Source organism: Typopeltis vanoorti, chromosome 15, assembly GCF_054136105.1.
Source record: "Typopeltis vanoorti isolate ZY-2024b chromosome 15, IOZ_Tvanoo_1.0, whole genome shotgun sequence".
Lineage (NCBI taxonomy): Eukaryota > Metazoa > Arthropoda > Arachnida > Uropygi > Thelyphonidae > Typopeltis > Typopeltis vanoorti.
In genome coordinates this window covers 80,888,586-80,908,385 of record NC_143563.1, presented here as the reverse complement: position 1 = coordinate 80,908,385, position 19,800 = coordinate 80,888,586, and the positions used below count along the sequence as shown (strand labels likewise).

The following is a 19,800-nucleotide window of genomic DNA, read 5'->3' as shown; positions in this document are numbered from 1 at the left end:
TCTCCTTGTAAAATTTAATGCCACAAACTAACTAGATTTTTGTTATTTTATTTTATTTATTTGTTTTTTTTTGACTCAGTGAGTTAAAAGTCTTATTTGTTCATGCAAGCCCTCAAATATATCAAGAAACTGCAACTCTTGGAAGCAAAAAAAAAAAAAAAAATCGAGTATTATTTTAATAACCAGAATTTTAGTGCAGAAGATTTCACCTGAAATTACAATACTGCTAGAATTTGGTTATTTTACAGAGCCATTAGATATTTTAAACCAACACGTTACTACACATACACACACACACTATTTTTCACCTAGGTACAACAAGTTGGCGACCGGATAAGAGAGAGATATCTTTAAGATACGACTTAGTGAGAAATCTACAGTGTTGGAAAATAAATTCACATTTTATTTATTCGTTAATTTTGCTCAGTTATTCTGTTAGAATATGTAATTAAACTGATTTTTAAAAGTAAAATACAGAAAATAGCCATTCAATTTGAAAAAAAAAAAAATAATAAATAATTTCACTTGTCAGAATTCCATACCATAACAGCACTCGGAATTCGAAACAGGAAATTACACTTACCCTAAACAAAAAGGCGCATAGACTTTCCCACCAAGCTTAGGAAACATAGCATGAGCAACTGTGGGAAGGAATTAAGCAGAGAACGAACCAATCGGATAGTAATCTAAATTAAATATTCAACTAAGTCTCATATACTTTATATATTTATTAATTCTGCTCAGTTATTCTGTTAGAATATGACCTGTAAAAGTAAAATACAGAAAATAACCAATCAATTTGAAAAAAAAAAAAAATAAATAAATAAAAATTTCACTTGTCTGAATTCCATACTCTAACAGCAATCGGAATTCGAAACCGGAAATAACACTTACCCTAAACAAAACGGCGCATAGACTTTCCACCAAGGTGGGCTCAAATGAATCAAAATATCCGGATGAATTAATTCTTTCCACCCATGGGAAAGAATTAATACAGAGAACCAATCGGATACTAAAGTAAATTAAGTAGTCCACTAGCTTTTCTAGTTATTTACAGAAATATCTTTCAACTACTATGTTTTGTGTTTTGTGTTGTGAATATATGTTAGCCACAGTAACCTATAATGAAAATGTCTTTTCAGATTTGTGTTTGTGTTCTGTGAATATATGTTAATCAACAATTTGGAATATTCAGAAAACCTAGAGAGTACCACGATGTTCCCATTCTGGAAAGAAATGTAAGTTTTTTTTTTTTTCAAAGAAATGTTATGCCAAGAAAAATACCATTTGCATTGGTGATATATGTAAATTCCTATTTCTGCATATTGCATTGTAAATAATATCTATGAAATAAATATGTAAACTTAAAAGAACACTTTTGAAATAACCGTGAATACACACACGATTTGTTTATTTATTTATTTATTAAACTTTAAGATCTTACTTTTAGACAAATCAAAATATCCGGATGAATTATGAATAAAATATTAACTTGATTAGAAATTAATATAGAAGAAAATACAGATGCGGTATGGAAAAAAAAAAAGTATGTGTGTTTGAGTGACATCAGTATATAATTAATTATTCAGAAAAGCTCGAAAGACTGCCGCCATCACGACTTACTCTAAGAATTCCCACCCTTTAACAGAAACAAATACCCCAAATGTATTGGAAAATTAGTACAACCATCTATATAAAAATTAAAAAAAAAAAAAAACCGTATGTTTGAGTGACACCGGTATATAATTAATTATTCAGAAAAATCTAATCACAACAGCCATCACGACATACTCTAAGAATTCCCACAGACGACAATGACGGATGTGTGTCACCCTGGGAAAATTCAAAGATATCTTATCTCAAAACATAGCCCACAATTCCATAGCCAAACCAAAATACCACATAAAGACATAACGTCACGATTCTTATCTCTAAATATCACCCATCACACCACGTGATGTCCCCGACAGACGAGGGCCCCAGCGAAATTCCAAACTCAATAACAACAAACTTTCACGTCACGATTCCTTATCTTATCTTGATCTTCATCTGGTCAGAAGTGTCCACCAATGACAACACGATTACTTATACACACATATATTTCCCTTTCCATTCAAAACAATAACGTCACTTATTTAAAAATGACGACATTTATTTACAAATAACAAATGACGTCACTGATATTCATCTGACAACAACCAAACATTCCACACCCATGAAGCCACGCACACCGGAAGCATTTGGTTTAAACTGTCCCACCAATCACAACACGAATCCTTATCTCTACCATCACCCATAATCCCATACGCGAACCAAAACACAAGAGCTGAAGCCAGTGACACATATGCCCACAGGGAAATTCCAAACATTCCAGACCCATGAAGCCATGCATACAATGACGTCATCAACCAACCACGTCACGATTCCTTATCTTATCTTGATCTTGATCTGGTCACTAGTGGCTCCCCTACTACTTGCATCATACCAGCTATGACATATGGTGCAGAAACTTCAAGCATCACAAGAAGACTACAAAATAAATTAGAAGTTGCACAGAGAAACATGCAAAGATCAATGATATATATATATATATAAAGAATGGATAAAGTACAAAACATAAATATCAAGGGAAAAAACAGAATTAAAAGACATCATTAAAGAAATAAAAATTCAAAAATGGAGATGGGCAGGACACATCGCAAGACAGGGAGACGACCACTGGACAAACATTTCTACAGAATGGCAAGTACAGGAAGGTTCAAGAAGACCTGGCAGACCATCAGCAAGGTAAAGATGAACTACATCATTCAATTGGAAACGACTGAAGCTTATGGGCGAGAAACAGAGAAATGTGGAAAGATAGGGAGGAGATCATCGTCCAATAGTGGTTGGATAAGGATTGATTATGAGGTGATATTACCCGAAAGTGAAAGTGATTTTAAGTACATCTTTGGCAAGGTGGGAAATAATATCAATTGGACCAGAAGAGTAGTAAGTATCCAGAAGACTGGTAAGTGAAACGTGATGTATCTTCGTCATCTATACGAGAATTGGAGGGGAATAAAGACTGAAACGAAGAGTTCAGCCCCTTCGTTTTTCAGTCTTATGTGTGTGTGTGTGTGTGTGTGTGTGTGTGTGTGTGTGTGTGTGTGTGTGTGTGTGTGTGTGTGTGTGTGTGTGTGTGTGTGTGTGTGTGTGTGTGTGTGTGTGTGTGTGTGTGTGTGTGTGTGTGTGTGTTAAGGCTTCAGATGAAAAACCATGATTTGGCTGTGGTGCAAGCCTATGCACCTAATCTGGAGTCAGAATACTCTGCCTTCCTAGAGGAAGTGGATGCTGCTTTTGACAGAGTGGCAGACATGGAATCAGTCCTGCTAATGGGTGACTTCAATGCACATGTTGGAACAGATGACCAGACATGGAGGGGTGTGGTTGGGAGGAACGGCGCCCATGACCTTAACGCAAATGGGTTGAAAGTCTTGGACTTCTGCTGTACTAACAGCATGTCCATAATGAATACCTTCTTCCAGTACCGAGAAGTCCATAAGTATACCTGGTATAGGGATATACTAGAAGAAAGATCTCTGATTGACTTCTTTATAGTCTCAGCAGACCTATTTTCCTCAATGTTGGAAGTTCGTGTGAGAAGAGGGGCAGAACTAACTGTCAACTGATCACCACCTTGTTGTGTGCACTCTACGGCTTCAGAAACCAGATACTACCATCAACGCTGGTAGGCCTAAGCAGCTATACCGCGTGAAATGGGAGACATTGGAAAATTAGGCTGTGAGGAAGAATTTTGCAGATGACATTTCCTCCAGGTTCAAAGAGATTCCCTAGCATACTGCAGATGTTGAGGAGGAGTGGGAGCTGTTCAGAACAGCTGTCACTGCCTCTGAACTCTCATGTTGTGGCAGAAAGCGGCTTGGCGTGGCAACGGGCAGTGAGAAAAGGACACCTTGGTGGAACCAAGAAGTCCAAAAAACTGTCCTGGCAAAAAAGGAGTTCTACCTAACATGGCTTAGGGTCAGGCCACCTGAGATGCGTTTGCGGTATGCTGAGGCACGAAAAGCTGCTGCTGAGGCAGTAAAGACAGCAAAGCAGAAGGCTTGGGAATCCTTTGGAGAAAGATGAGACTCATCCTATGCAAATGCAAACAAAGTATTCTGGCAGCCCATCCGCCGCCTTCGAGGGAGGAAATCGTGCACAGCAAGGGAAATTAAGGCCTATGATGGTGCACTTTTAACAACCGAGAAGGATATCCTCCACAGATGGAGGGAATACGTTGAGAGCCTTCTTAACCCTGGTGGCCCAGCAGTTGTGCACATCCAAGAGGTGCAGATCGGGGAAATGACTAGTCTCACAGCAGAGGAGGTCCATTTAGCAATAAAATCGCTAAAGTCGGGCAAGGCTGCTGGCGAAGATGAAATTCGTCCTCGAAATGCTAAAAGCCTTAAATCGAGACGGTGTTCTCTGGCTGACTCGAGTGTGTCAGGCTGCTTGGATATCTGGGCAAGCACCAAAGCAATGGCAGACAGGCATAATAATACCAGTCTTCAAGAAGGGAGACCAGAAGGATTGCAGTAACTATCGTGGCATCTCTCTGCTCAGCCTGCCTGGGAAAGTGTATGCTAAGTGCTTGGAAAGACGGTGCAGGAGCATAGTTGAGTCAAAGTTCCAGGAAGAACAATGTGGCTTTCGTCCTGGCAGAAGCACAACTGACCAAATCTTCACTTTAATGCAAGTCTTTGAGAAATCTTGGGAATATGCCAAGGATGTCTACACATGTTTTGTGGACTTGGAGAAGGCATATGACCGGGTTCCTCGGGATAAGCTTTGGCAAGTAGCACAGGAGTATGGGGTGGATGGCCAACTATTAGCTGCCATCAAGTCCCTGTATGAATGCCCAGAGTTTTGTGTCAGGGTAAACAGCACAAAGTCTGAACCTTTCACAGTTTCCGTTGGCCTCCGCCAAGGGTGTGTTCTGTCACCCCCTCCTTTTCATAATATTTATGGACTGGATTGATAGGCATAGCCGAGGCAGTGAGTGTGTCAGAATTGGAAAATGTAGCATTGGACGACTGCTTTTTGCAGATGACCTAGTTCTGCTTAGCTCTACCACACATGACATCCAGCGGATCCATCCGCTGGATGTTTGCAGCTGTTTGTGCAGACGCCGGAATGAAGATCAGTGTGGCCAAAATTGAAACATTTGTGGTCTCACGACAACCATCCCAGTGCACTCTAAATGTAAGTGGAGTCCCAATGAGGCAGGTGGAGAAGTTTAAATACGGTCTATATTCACGAATGATGGAAAATGGGATGTAGAGCTAGATACTCGAATTGGCTTAGCAAGCTCAATATTACGGGAGCTTGGCCGTTCGGTAGTATTGAAGTGGGAGTTAAGCAAGAAAGCAAAGCTGGCTGTCTTCAATACAGCCTATGTCCCCATCCTCACCTATGGTCATGAGAGTTGGGTAATAACCGAAAGAATGCGGACACGAATTCAAGCGGCTGAAATGAGGTTACTTGGAGGGGGTTGCAGGGCTGACAAGAATCATCTTTCATCAGGACAATGCACCTGCCCACATAGGTGTTTTGGCAATGGGAAAATTAAGGGATCTGCACTATGAATTATTGGAACATCCGCCCTATTTCCCAGATTTGGCTCCCTCTGACTTCTATCTCTTCTCAAAATTAAAACTCTTCCTCGCTGGTAAGCGGTTTTCTTCGAATCAAGAGGTGATTGCAGCTGTAGAGGGGTATTTTGCAGATCTTGCTGAGAACCACTACAGAGACGGGATAATGGCGCTGGAGCATCGCGGGAATAAATGGAGATTATGATGAAAATTAAAAATAATTTTGAAATTATAAATTCGTTTTTTCATTTTTAGGTTTTTTAGATATTTTTTATTAGACTTTTTTGTTTTTTTGTAATATATATATATATATATATATATATTTCTTCAAGGCCCACCTTTCCTAATTGGGTTGTGGGGGCAACAGCTGCAAGAGGAACTTCCATTGGTCACGATCCTCTGCCACCAAGCTCAGGTGTTCTGGTTGGATTCCCAAACGTGTCCTCCCAAGGGTTTGGATATACAATCTATCCAGCGAGTCATTGGCCTTCCACGTGGCCTCCTATCCTCTGGCTTGGCAAAGAGGGCCTGCTGAGGGAGCCTCTCTTGTGGCATTCTGACCAGGTGCACGTACCAACGTAACTGTGGTCTCTCAACACGGAGAAGCAGCGGTTGAGTATTGAGGGCTTCCCGAATTGCAGAGCTTCTGACTCTGTCGAGTCTTGTCAGCCCTGCAACCCTGCAACAAAATTCGTGAGAAAAGATCCGGTGTGCAGATCCCTTAATTTTCCCATTGCCAAAACACCTATGTGGGCAGGTGCATTGTCCTGATGAAAGATGATTTCTATCTTCTGCAAACCGGGTCTTTTCTCACGAATTTTTTTGTCCAGTCTGGTTAAAAGATTGGAATAATATTCCGTGGTTACTGTGTTACCTTTTCAAGATAATTAATAAACAAAATACAGCATCCCAAAACACCGATGCCATGACCTTCCTGCTGATGGAACCGACTTTGTCTTCTTTGGCGTTGAACAACCGTCTTCTGTCCACTGTTTTGACTGCTGTTTGGATTCTGGTGTGTGATGGTGAATCCAAGTCTCATCCATAGTAAGAAATCGACGCACAAAATCAGTTTTTATTCTTGTGAAAACGCTCCAAGCACTGTTCAGAGATTTTCACGCGAGTGCGTTTTTTATCTGCTGTGAGCAAGAACGTACCCATCTTGCGCAAAGCCTTTTCACATGCAATTCTTCATGAAAAATACAGCGTGTAAGAAAAACAGGTGTATATCCTATATATTCTTTTGAAATGTCTATAGTCTCAAAAATTTCACGCACTCTTACTCGCTGGTCATCCAATACCATATCGTACATTTGTTCAATGATTTCTGGTATTACACTTTTTGGACGCCCTTCATGTGGATCATCTTCAAGGGTGGTACAGCCACGTTTAAACTCTGCAGCCTATTTCTTAATTGTCGAAAACGAAAGAGAAGAGGGCCCATAAACTTTTGTGCAGTTCGAATGAATTTCTTTTGGCGTTAAACCTTCTTTTACAAAGAATTTTATAACAGCACGATACTCAATTTTATCCATTTCAAGGAATATAGACAACACTTTTGCTTCAGATAGCTGTATAAAACAAACTACTTGGTAGAATGACTTGCAATTTCACATGGATGCTTATGACAGATATACCAACTTAGAAAAAAAAAACTTGCCGATAGTGGTGCCATCTATGATCAAGGCCGAGAACTTTTCAGACCACCCTCGTGTGTGTGTGTGTGTGTGTGTGTGTGTGTGTGTGTGTGTGTGTGTGTGTGTGTGTGTGTGTGTGTGTGTGTGTGTGTGTGTGTGTGTGTGTGTGTGTGTGTGTGTGTGTGTGTGTGTGTGCGTACAGCATATATTGCAGATGTTCACAGGCCCAAAGGGTGGTGAGAAACTGAGATCAATAATGACTGGCGATCTTGGATGGAAGGTTCTCATTCCAGCAAGGATTATTTCGCTTATTCGGTAACAGCAAGTGTTTACGTTGGGAGATTGGAAATAGTAATTAGACCACGGTAAGGTTTAGAAATCTGATGCCATTTCATTTAGTAGCAATGTAGCAATGAACATAATACCGAAAAGGCTTTGTGAAAATAATATTCCATAGAAAAGGAAACCTGGAACATGGTTATGTTACAAATAGGAGAGATGACATTTAGAGTATACCAGTATTATTTGGATGTAGAAGATCGAGAAAAGGTGCAGAGTGTTGAAAGGATGGCCAGGGTTACTGAATACTTTGGATCTAGATTTAGGCACATAGATGAATTTCATCATCTGATGTTGTCAGACCATCATCCTTTTTGGAGGCCTGAAATGGCTTGAAACAGTTCCATGTTTGGTCTCAAGAGCAGGTTTATAGATTATCTAAACTTTACCTAACTCACAGTAATAATGCACGACAGGTCTAAAACTTTTCGTGAATGGGATGTACATTAAAAACTACTCAGCATGTTTTTCGGTTCAATTAATGGAGTAATGGAAAGGAAGCCAGTTTGAGTTTTGAAAACTGAAGTTGCCAAGAAAGATGACACCATTATTTAGTAATTATACTACAGCAAATCCAGCTGATTAAATAAATAATCATAGGTTGGATATATTATCAGAATTTTAAGAGCAATAAAGTCAGAAAAAGAACGAAAGAAGGTGTTGTAAGGAAGGTTTAAGCCAGTGCGGATCATAAATAGGTATTTTATGTTTGATATTTTCTGCAAAACAGTAATTCAGTCCTATAAGAAAGGCTAACTCACGCTCAGGCTGAAAAGCTCTTATAAACATTCTCGCTTGTGCTCTAGATGGAATTTGAACTCAGATATTTCCAAAGGAAGGGCGAATGTCTCGCTATCCTGACTGAGTATACTACGAAGGCGCTACGCTAATCTTATACAGTGAGTTAGTGTGAAAGTACGTACCTGCGTCCTTGAAAAATCTGTTGGTAATCCAGGTGTGTACCGCGGTCCAGTAGGACCTCTATAATAAACAGACTTTATCCCTATATAAGCAATTTAAAAGAAAGAGGTTGCTTGTGCACAGGTAAACGCTATTTTCGGTAATGAACATACTGTGAACATTGTTTTTGTGAGGAAACCTCGTCAATTACTCAAAGGTCCTATATGTGTAGAACATGTAGGGCCTTTGAGGGATGCCCATATCGCAGTCAACTCTATAGAAGTTATTATACATTCGACTGAAAAAAGTGTTATTAGTTGAAATCCACTACATGAAATATAATTAAAGCAGATTCAACTGCTGTTCTGAAGTTATGACGAAGTTAGAAGGTGATGAAAATTTTGCTGATGACAATGTTTCTTTTGAAGACGATGCTTTTCATTAGCACGAATAGTTATGGTTACTCAGTTAATCACAATGAGGATCCAAGGCTCTGAAATCCAAAAGCAATAATTTAATATACTGGGAGAGTATGAAAATGAATGTGTGTTATGTACCTAAGTATGCAGCATTCTTTTTTTTTTCTGAAAAAATATCAACAAACTTGTCGGATCAGCATTAGCTCCAGATATTTTGCTGCAGCAACTCAAATTGAAAAAAAAAGGCATAATGTGATGAAGACATATTTCTGTTACAACAAAACGAATTACTCTACCTCTTCTTCTCCTATTCTATCGCTACCATTAAGTAAATAACTTTCACAATGAAAAGACACAGATCGGTGGAGTGGTTATGGTAAACTTGAGCAGTGGATCCTCACGTTTATGAGATCGTACTCCATTACATCATCATCGTTAGGCTGATGATTTGGGGAGGGATTATGATAATGATTCCGTTTATATTCTGCCAGTGTCAGCTAATTTTGGACAAAGAATGAGGCTAGGTACTGATTCACTCGATATGCGAAGTTCATGCGTGTGAGAAGATAGCACTTATCATGACTCCTGAAAAGTAATCAACGGTAACGAAAACTTAACTGTTCTGAGCAATAGTGAAAGTTTCGCTTTGTAAGCTTTTTTATGGTGTTTGTTTGAATGTGTGAAATAATTTATGAATCTGTATATTACAGTATAAAAATATTTTGGTGTGGGTAAGATATCACTTATGATGATGACATCTGCAGTACTCAAGACGATAACAGCAATCGCTCAAAGATAAAACTTTGGGAGTTCTTAATGGTATAAGTTTCACTTCTCTAAGTTTTTCGGTTTTCTGTTATTATAATAAATGTTTCGAAGCGTAAATATCGTTTGTAGATAACCCCTACAAAAACATAAATCCGGCTTCGAGCATTTGTATATAGAGTTCATTTACTTAATATACAGAAGGAATTGAGGAATTTGTGGAGTTCTTTCCCGTTGCTACCCTATGTGGAAAGGTAAAATTAAAATAAATAAATAAATAAATCCTCTAACTCCGTTTATTAGGAGGAATAAAAGGGGAACAAAGGCGTTATTCCCAGAGCACTCAGTTTTTACTCTTAGCAGTTACTGGAAGCGGACCCAAAGCTATAAATAAATTATTTCACAGGCATCTGGGAACGAGAACAGACTGCCGCAATATCGTAATTATTTCAGACTAATTAATTCAGTAACTAATTCAGACAATTATGTTATTGTCTGAATTAGTGATCGATTTTCTTTAGTTGTGGGATTAACCTCCCCAATTTGAGTGAGAAAAACACTCGGAAATTCGGGATTGTGCCGAAGATTAGCACAATCCCGAATTTCCACAGTCATATATTTATTTTATAAAGTAATATAAAGTAATTTTTAAATAATTAATTTAAGTAATTTATAAAGTAATATACTTTATAAAGAATTACAGAATGCCATAGATAAAACAAATAAAACTGACTATTTACTGCTAGCAGGAGATTTAAATGCCAGAATAGGAAACAAAAAATACAAAACAAACATAGGTAAATTTGGCGACGGTACATGTAATCAAAATGGTCGCAGATTGCGCGATTTTGTCATTTATAATAATATGAGAATAATGAATTCAATGTTTAAACACAAGGAAATACATAAATATACTTGGTCAGCCAGAGGATACAAATCAGTAATTGACTACGTTATCACAAATTTTAAATTAGCGGAGTTAATTTTAGACGTAAGAGCATATCGAGGCTTTGAATTAAACTCTGATCATTATATGGTATCAGCAAAAATTCGTTTTAAACCAAAGTGGCTAAAAACACATAGAATTGAAAATTCTTACCAGCCAAACTACAAAATTTCTTCATTACATGATCCTGAAGTTAGACTACAATATCAAAAATGCACAAACTTAAAAACAGAAACCACACATGAATCAAGTGAAATAGAAGATGAATGGGAAAATTTGAAACAAATTCTCACAAAAGCAGCAACAGAAACCTTAGGAATAAAGCACAAATGGATTAGAAAAAGAGGACTACGAGACTGGAACAAAGAAATAGAAAATATAATAAAAACCAAAAAGGACAGTTACCAGAAATGGCTAAATTCCAAAACAATAGAAGCAGAAATAGAGTATAAAAGAAATAGTGCAATTGCAAAACGAGAAGTAAGGAAAAAACATAGAGAAAGATGGAACAATTTTGTAACAGAACTAGAAAAGGATTTATTTAAGCCACAACCCAAAACCTATAAAGTAATAAAATACATGAATAAAGAAATAAAAGAAAAGATAAAAATACAAACAATAGATTTAGAAAAATGGGTGGCCTATTTCCAAAATCTCTGGATAGATGAGAACAATGAATTAAAATTTTATAAGACAAAGAATGACCAAATAGAAAATATCACAATGTTAGAACTGAAAAATATAATAAAGAAGATGAAAAATAGGAAAACGCCAGGAGAAGACAATATAAATATAGAACTATACAAAAATGCAGGTGAAAAATTTAATGAAAGACTTTTGAAATTTTTTAATATGGTTTGAATGTCCGAAAAAAACCCTAACTCTTGGAAAAAAGCACTGGTCATCCCAATCTATAAAAATGGAAATAAAGACAATTGCAATAATTATAGGGGAATTAGCCTGCTGAATACAGGATATAAAATATATGCAGGAATATTAAAAGAGAAATTAAGCAGCATTGTAGAAAACAAATTACTTTAAAATTATTAATAGAAAAGAGAAGAGAATTTCAAAAAGAAACACATGTGGCGTTTATTGATTATGAAAAAGCGTTTGACAAAATTAGTCGACAAAAATTGTTTAAAATATTAACCGATTTAAACATACCAAACCAACTTTTACAATCTATTCAAGAAATATATACAGGAAATAAAATAGCAGTTAAATTAGAACACACCTCAGAATGGAAAGATATATCAAGAGGAGTACGACAAGGATGTACCCTCTCACCTTTGCTTTTCAATATATATATAAATGAAATATTAACAATCTGGAAACAGCATAACTCATTTGGTATACAAATGCCCCCACAAATGAAGATAGATACACTACTATTTGCAGATGATCAAATAGTATTAGCTATATCAGAAGATGACTTACAAAGATCATTAAAATCATTAAATGATATCTCAAAGCAATATAATATGACAATATCCAAAGAAAAAACAAAAATAATGGCATTCAAAGGAGAAAACCCAATAAGAAGTAAAATAGTGATAGTAATAAAATACTAGAACAAGTAAACACTTTCAGATACTTGGGATGTGATCTATCATACGAAGAAGAAAAAGACATAGACACTAAAATATCAAACTTTGTCAAAGTAAATGGCATAATAAATAGTATATTTAAGCCATCCCTGGTACAAAAACACACTAGAATCAGACTATATAATGTCTTGTCAAAACCAACTCTACTATACGGAAGCGAAACATGGACCATGAAAAGGAAAGATGAAAAACGAATTCAAACAGCAGAAATGAAGTTCCTCAGAAAAACAGCTGGATATACCAAGTGGGACCACAAAACAAATGAAGAAATCTTACAATCCCTGAAAATCAAACCAATTAATTACTACATAAGACAGTATAAACAAAAATGGCTAGAACATTTAAATCGAATGGACAACAGCAGACTACCAAAAATATTATACAGATACAAAATAAGTGGAAAAAGAATAATCAGAAGACCAAGAAAGAGATGGCATGAGACCGGAACAGGCCACATGGCCTATATTCCATGATAGGAAGAAGAAGAAGACCCTTCTACAACAATTACTGCTACTACTACTACTACTACTAATAATAATAATAATAATAATAATTTACTATTGATACGATATTGATGTTATGAAATAAATAATTAAATTCTTTTTAAATTAAACTTGCCAATAAATTATATTCTTGTTTATTCCTTTTTCCAAGTGTAAGCACTTAATCACGAATAAGCTATATAATGCAAAGCATGCATCCTTTCGGACATGTATTATACATTCTGGAAAGCGTTACTATGTAGATCGGTTTTGACCTTTATCTCATCAGTGGGAGTGAGACCCATAAGAGATACCAAGGTTGAATTAAAGCAGAAGTCACATATTTCCCATATACAAGTAGTAAAAAGGTGTATCACCTTATTATTAAAATTCTCTGGATTAAGGAGAGATGTAAAACGTTTTTTCACTTGATTACAGATTAAAAAGTTACAATTTTTGTACTTCAACTATTTTTTTAGAACGACTGTTATTTTGTTTTCAGTGGATGTTAAATTAGAAATATCCTTTTCCTATTAAACCTTTATTTTGCCGATTTATGTAAAAATGTATTTGTTTTATTTTTTGTCACGAAAACTAACCGAAGCTTAACTGTTATAATCGAAGGGGAAAAAATACGATGCCAATAAATTTAGAAACGAGCGTGTTCGTTTCTTGTGGGCGTGTCACAGATAGAAGGAAACAATTTTCTTGTCATGATGTATATACATAGGTGTGCCGTTATGTAAAGTTAAACAATTACGCAGCGGACTTGTAATTATATTTAGTTCTCTCCTCGTGCTTTTTTACTGAAACATGATGAATAAAATTAATATATATTAGCAGTGCAATCCAAATACACCATACTTATTTTACAAATATACTATTTTTTTAACACATGCAGGTATCTGAATGTTTACAACAGCTCAGAACGTTTCGAGCCAAAATAGAATTTAATCATTAGGAAACTAAAAGACTGATAAACATCTCTGTATAACCCATTTACCTTTCCTTAGCACACTTTGTCTGGGGTTAACGTACTATATTTTCTTGTCATCTTGCATATTGTTTAACTTATTTTATTATTTCTTCCTTAAATTATTTTTTCTTCCCTGAAATGCGGTGTTCAAACATTTCCTGAATTGTTTACCACACCTAGAATTAGCGTAATTAAGATGTCTGAAGGAGCAATATTTTTATCAATAAACAAAATAAAATCCATTGGTATAAAAGATATCGTTATTAAGAAGGATATAGTAATTCGAAGTGATCATCAGTGCTTTCCCAAATGAACATTTCCATAGTTTGGTTAACACAAACTTTGTGCATTCCGTATTTTAAATGATATTTTTTATTCTGTGACATTTATTCTTCGACAGGAAGGACTCTGGTTTAAATGACACACGACAGGAGTACACAGTCTCATGGAGGTGTCAGGGTTTTCCATTCGCAAAACAGGCATATCGGCCGTAGAACATCCGCAATTAATTAACTAGCTTTCTTATCAATTTCGACAGTTAATGTCAATGTCCAGTTTTACAGAACGCAGTCCTTTCTTCCATGTGGAAAGAATACTTGAATAACGAAATAAAAGCTAACGCTAACCAATTTCAAGCACTTCAGAATTTAAGGAAGTATCAAACCTCATCATCAACATTTAACACGTGAGTGACACATAAACAGAAAAACAGGAAAGTACAACCAATTCGTTCGCCTGTTTATGTGTCGTCCCTCACGTGTTAAATGAATCATTGCTTTCCTTGTCTCATTTACATAGGCTTCATAGTATTTCATGTTTAATGAAGAGAGCATTCAAAACACCACCAGAAAATGTAATATTTAACAGAGTATATGCCATTTTACCTTACTTCCGTATACAGAGTATGTACACATGAAAAGATGTAAACAGAATTAAGAAATAATAATAAACACTTTGTTGATTGTTCTAGGGCTTATCTTATTGGTAGTAGCGTGGTGTTCAGTCTTGTACTGTGCAGTGAATCCTGGATTTTATCAGTATAGCATAGCTTATTCGATCGAAAGAAGTGGTACATCTCGAAAAAGAAAAAAAAAGCTAGAATTTTTGTTTTGGGGCGATTTTTTTATTTTAATAATAATCACCACTAATTCATTATTATTATTATTATTATTATTATTATTATTATTATTATTATTAGTCGTACACACGATATTAGCCATCTTCCTCTAAAAAAAGTAAAATCTTCAAATACGCAGACGACACGGCCATAGTATCCATTCACAAAAACGCAAATACCGCTTACAAAAATATGAAACACGACATCAATCAAATCACTAACTGGCTAACTGAAAACATATATATAAAATCCTGAAAAAACAAAGCTAATGATATTCAAAAAACCCCAGACCTTAGCCACAGAAATTAAATATCTTACTATCCAACATCCATCCTCCTATACAAAGCGCTGATCCTAAAACCACAACCATTACACAGGTGAAAACAACACGTTATCCCGAACTTCACTTCGATGCTGATCAAAGTTGGAATAGCCATACAAATTATCTACACAACAAACTCAGGATAACACTAGGCAAGCTATATCGATTAAAAGACATTGCTCCGACATACACAAAAATACTAATCTATAAAGCATTATGTGAAACATTTTAAGATATGCAATTACTTCATACGCAAACTTAACAGATTACAATCGTTGCAAAATAAAATGGTAAAACTGATATTCTGGGAACAAAGAGAACAGCTCACACATATATGGGCAGCTAGGAGAGAATACAAATTTAAGGTGAAACACTTATGCCACCACACAGCTATGCTAAAACACTACTTTAGTTTAGTTCAACTTACAGAGTAACCAGAACAACATATCACATAATAAGACCATAGTCAACAAAATACATAACATATAAGTATAATAATCACTATGCAAAAGCCACCAGAAACTTCTACATACCTGACATGATAAACTGCCGTTCGACAACAGAAACCTAGGAACATACAGAGAGCTGAAACAGGCGCTATATAAATATTATAGCGAGACTGAAAATTAGAAGGAAATTACTCTCTCTCTCTCTCTCTCTCTCTCACACACACACACACACACACACACACACACACACACACACACACACACACAAACCTATAAGAAACCCCTCTCAAACACCATTACAAGGACACAAACACGGCATACCCATATATATATATATATATATATGTTTATTGATTTAATTTAAATGACTAAAATACCGAGAATAATAAAAAATAAAGTTTTATGGGGACACTACTAGTTTCGTTGGTAAGCCAACTTCTTCAGGTGTCAAAGTACAAAGAATTATACACAATAATCCATAGAAACATTACATAATAACAACAGCAGATATACTAGAAATTATAGTACAGTTTAAATAGGAGTCCGCGCTACAGTTCCAGCTGTATGTTTATGCGTGCGTGTGATATCTCGAGAACGCCAGCACTGAACAGCAGAGCTGTGCGAATCAGGTAAACTATAGCTAAGCCTAAAGGGTAATTTCTTTAGACTCAAGACTACGTCTTTCAAGTTCATCATAACATTTGTGAATATGAAAAGTTTGAGACCAGTCTATTTGATGTTGGAGGCCTTCAACAGAGTTTATAGAGAACAAGACGTGGCTGGCGAGAGCGCTGTCTGGGATTCTGTTATAGGATATAACTCTGTTGTGCTCTTCAACACGGAGAAGGATAGATTTATCAGCCTGTCCGTAGTAAGGTTTTCCGCAATTATATATAATCTTGTATACTCCTGGGAACTGAAGATGGTGATGTTTTTCTTTAAAAAAGTTTTTCTTTTTCCCTGGAGTATACAAGATTATATGTAATTACGAAAACCTTACTACGGACAGACTGATAAATCTATCCTTCTCCGTGTTGAAGAGCACAAAAGATATATATCCTATAATAGAATCCGAGCCAGCACTCCCGCCAGCCACGTCTTGATCTCTATAAACTCTGTTGAAGGCCGCCAATATCAAATAGACTGGTCTCAAACTTCTAATATTCACAAATGTTATGATGAACTTGAAAGACGTATTCTTGAGTCTAAAGAAATTACCCTCGATTCAACCCCCATGAATAACAGCCTTAGCTATAGTTTACCTGATTCTCACAGCTCTGCTGTCCAGTGCTGGCGTTCTCGAGATATCACATGCACCCATAAACACATACAGCTGGAACTGTAGCGCAGACTCCTATTTAAACTGTACTACAGTTTCTAGTAGATCTGTTGTTGTTATTATATAATGCTTCTGTCGGATTATTGTGTATAATTCTTTGTATTTTGAAACCTGAAGAAGTTGGTTTACCAACGAAACTAGTAGTGTCCCCATTAAACCTTATTCTTTATTATTCTCGGTGTTTTAGTGATTTAAATTAAATTAATAAACATGTCGTTTAACCAAGTAAATCTTGTAATAAATTATTCCAATTATTAAAAAAATATCTAAATAATGAGTTTACATTGTATGTTTGTGAGAAATAGGAAATATAATACTTTATTGCACATGTGTAAATACTGTCGTATAATCACTCTTTCTCAAACTTTGAAAGAAAAAAATAGTAAACTACATGTAATACTATATACATGTAACATGTAATATTATATAACTTGTGTACCTCTGAAATATATAATTGTAAATTATTACTGTGATTGTTATTTTAAAATATAGCAAAAAAACTATGTTATCATCATTATTATTGAAATCTCATTATATGAAGCACTTAGTGCTGAACCTTGTAAAATAATATACTGAATGCTACTCAAGATAATCATCGTATATATGTAAATATTTGAGAGATCAATAAAAAAAAAAAATTAAAAAAAAAAAATAAAAAAAAAAAAAAATAATAATAATAATAATAATAATAATTATTATTATTATTATTATTATTATTATTATTATTATTATTATTATATAACATTTTGTACTAAACCGAAAATATATGTAAATAGCCTGTATGATAATGATAACACTTTGCTAAACTTAAAAAAAAGGAAATATATGTATGTATATGTATATGTATATGTATATGTATATGTATATGTATATGTATATGTATATGTATGTTATGTTTTCCTTAAAGCATATAAATTTAGGAAAGATAGCATGGAATTTGCAACGTTTTAAGAAGACCAACCTGCTAATGTTTAGTCCAATCCTCTTTAGTGTCGTGTCTTTTAACCCTCAATGTTTAGTGTTTTTTGTTTTATAATGTCACCTGAAGAAGGCTGTTACAGGCCGAAACTAGTAGTGTGTTTATATTAAAACCTTTTTAATTAAATCTCGGTTCTAGTCATTCAATTTTTTTTCATAAAACTATGTATGTTAACCGAGTCAATGATCATTCTGTCATCTATGACCTTCATGACGAGGCTTCTATTATCAATAATAAAAGAAACTTCAACAAGACACTAAAGAGGATTGGACTAAACATTAACAGGTTGGTCTTCTTAAAACTTTGCAAATTCCATGCTATCTTTCCTAAATTTATATGCTTTAAGGAAAACATAACAACTGAACGTGCGAAGAGAATCTATCATAAAACTAAATTAGACCTACTGTCTGAAAGAATATCGGATACTAAACGCACTCTCGCTTTTCTTTTCAATAAAAAAAGAACCATAGCTGAAATACTGGAAGAATCTCTACATAATGAAAGTTGGCATACCTTTAATACATACTGTGAATCTCAAGCAGCCAGAATACAATATAATAACAAAGTAAATCTTATAAGAAAATTTGAAACGTTAAAGAGATTGCAAAATAATAGGAACTCAAAACCACACATCAATATTGACAAAGTCGTTATCAACAAATCCTCCTATATACTTTCAGATGTAGAACAAAGCATCCTTAGTAAAGGTCTAAACTTCATTCCTTCACCAAAATTAATACCAAAGGAGACACTACTTACAAAAATAGAAAAAGCTGCTTCTTCTCTCCCTCCACAAGATGCAAACCTTCTACGTATTGAATCAATCTTTATTATCAATAACGCAAAACCACCTGCAGACAACATTACTTCAACTGAACGCAAAGCTATTAAAAATTTAAAAAACAACAGAGATATAATCATCCTCCCTGCAGATAAAGGAAATGCAACAGTCATCCTGAACTCCGAAGATTACAAGAATAAAATGATCGAATTACTACATAATGATACCTACTCAATACTTGAGAGAGATCCAACTCGTGAACTTCAAAATCGTACAAACAACTTATTAAAAACAACAACTGAATTATCCAGAAACGTCCGTTTATCTCTACGCTCTCTCCATCCGTTAATTCCTCGCATATATGGTGTTCCTAAAATCCATAAAGAGAACACCCCATTACGCCCAATTGTAGAAGGCATCGATTCTCCTACATACAATCTTTCAAAATACCTTGCCAAATACCTCAAAAGTTTTTCAGGGAAATCACCTTCCTTTATCAAGAACACTACAGAATTTGTTACATACATCAAGGATATTACAGTTGATGAAAATGACATCATGGCTAGCTTGGACATAACTTCCTTGTTCACTAATGTCCCAACAGATGAAGTCCTAACATTACTCAAGGACAAGTTATCCAAAAAAATGTTAGCCTTGCTTACACATTGCATCAGCTCCGGTTACTTCAAATTTCAAGATAATATATACAAACAAAATCATGGATTGGCTATGGGTAATCCTTTATCTCCTGTTCTTGCAAATATTTACTTAGAAGATTTTGAAACCAAGGCTATCTCTTCCTTTATTTTAACACCTAAAGTTTGGAAACGTTATGTGGATGATGTCTTCATTGTTTGGAGCCATGGACATGAATCCCTTATGGTTTTCCTCGAACATCTCAATAGCCGACATCAAAGTATTAAGTTTACTGCTGAGCTTGAAACGGATAATTCCTTGCCTTTTCTTGATGTCAAACTGACTCGCTCTTCTGCTGGTAAACTAAAAATATCGATATATAGAAAACCCACACATACCAACAGATATCTGCACAGTCAATCCCATCATTTCCCTCCTCATAAGCTTGGAATAATTTCCACCTTGGG

At 35.4% G+C, this 19,800-nt stretch overlaps 1 long non-coding RNA gene across 5 annotated transcripts in view; it reads right to left on the bottom strand.

Annotated features, from left to right (window-relative positions):
• LOC150098927 (uncharacterized) overlaps positions 1-16,034 on the bottom strand; it is a 197,831-nt gene extending 181,797 nt beyond the window's left edge. For all 5 annotated transcript variants that reach the window (XR_016549537.1, XR_016549538.1, XR_016549540.1 and 2 more), the window contains exon 1: positions 15,683-16,034. This is a non-coding gene — a long non-coding RNA (uncharacterized LOC150098927). The remainder of the gene's footprint in view (positions 1-15,682) is intronic.
• Positions 16,035-19,800: the final 3,766 nt, after the last annotated feature.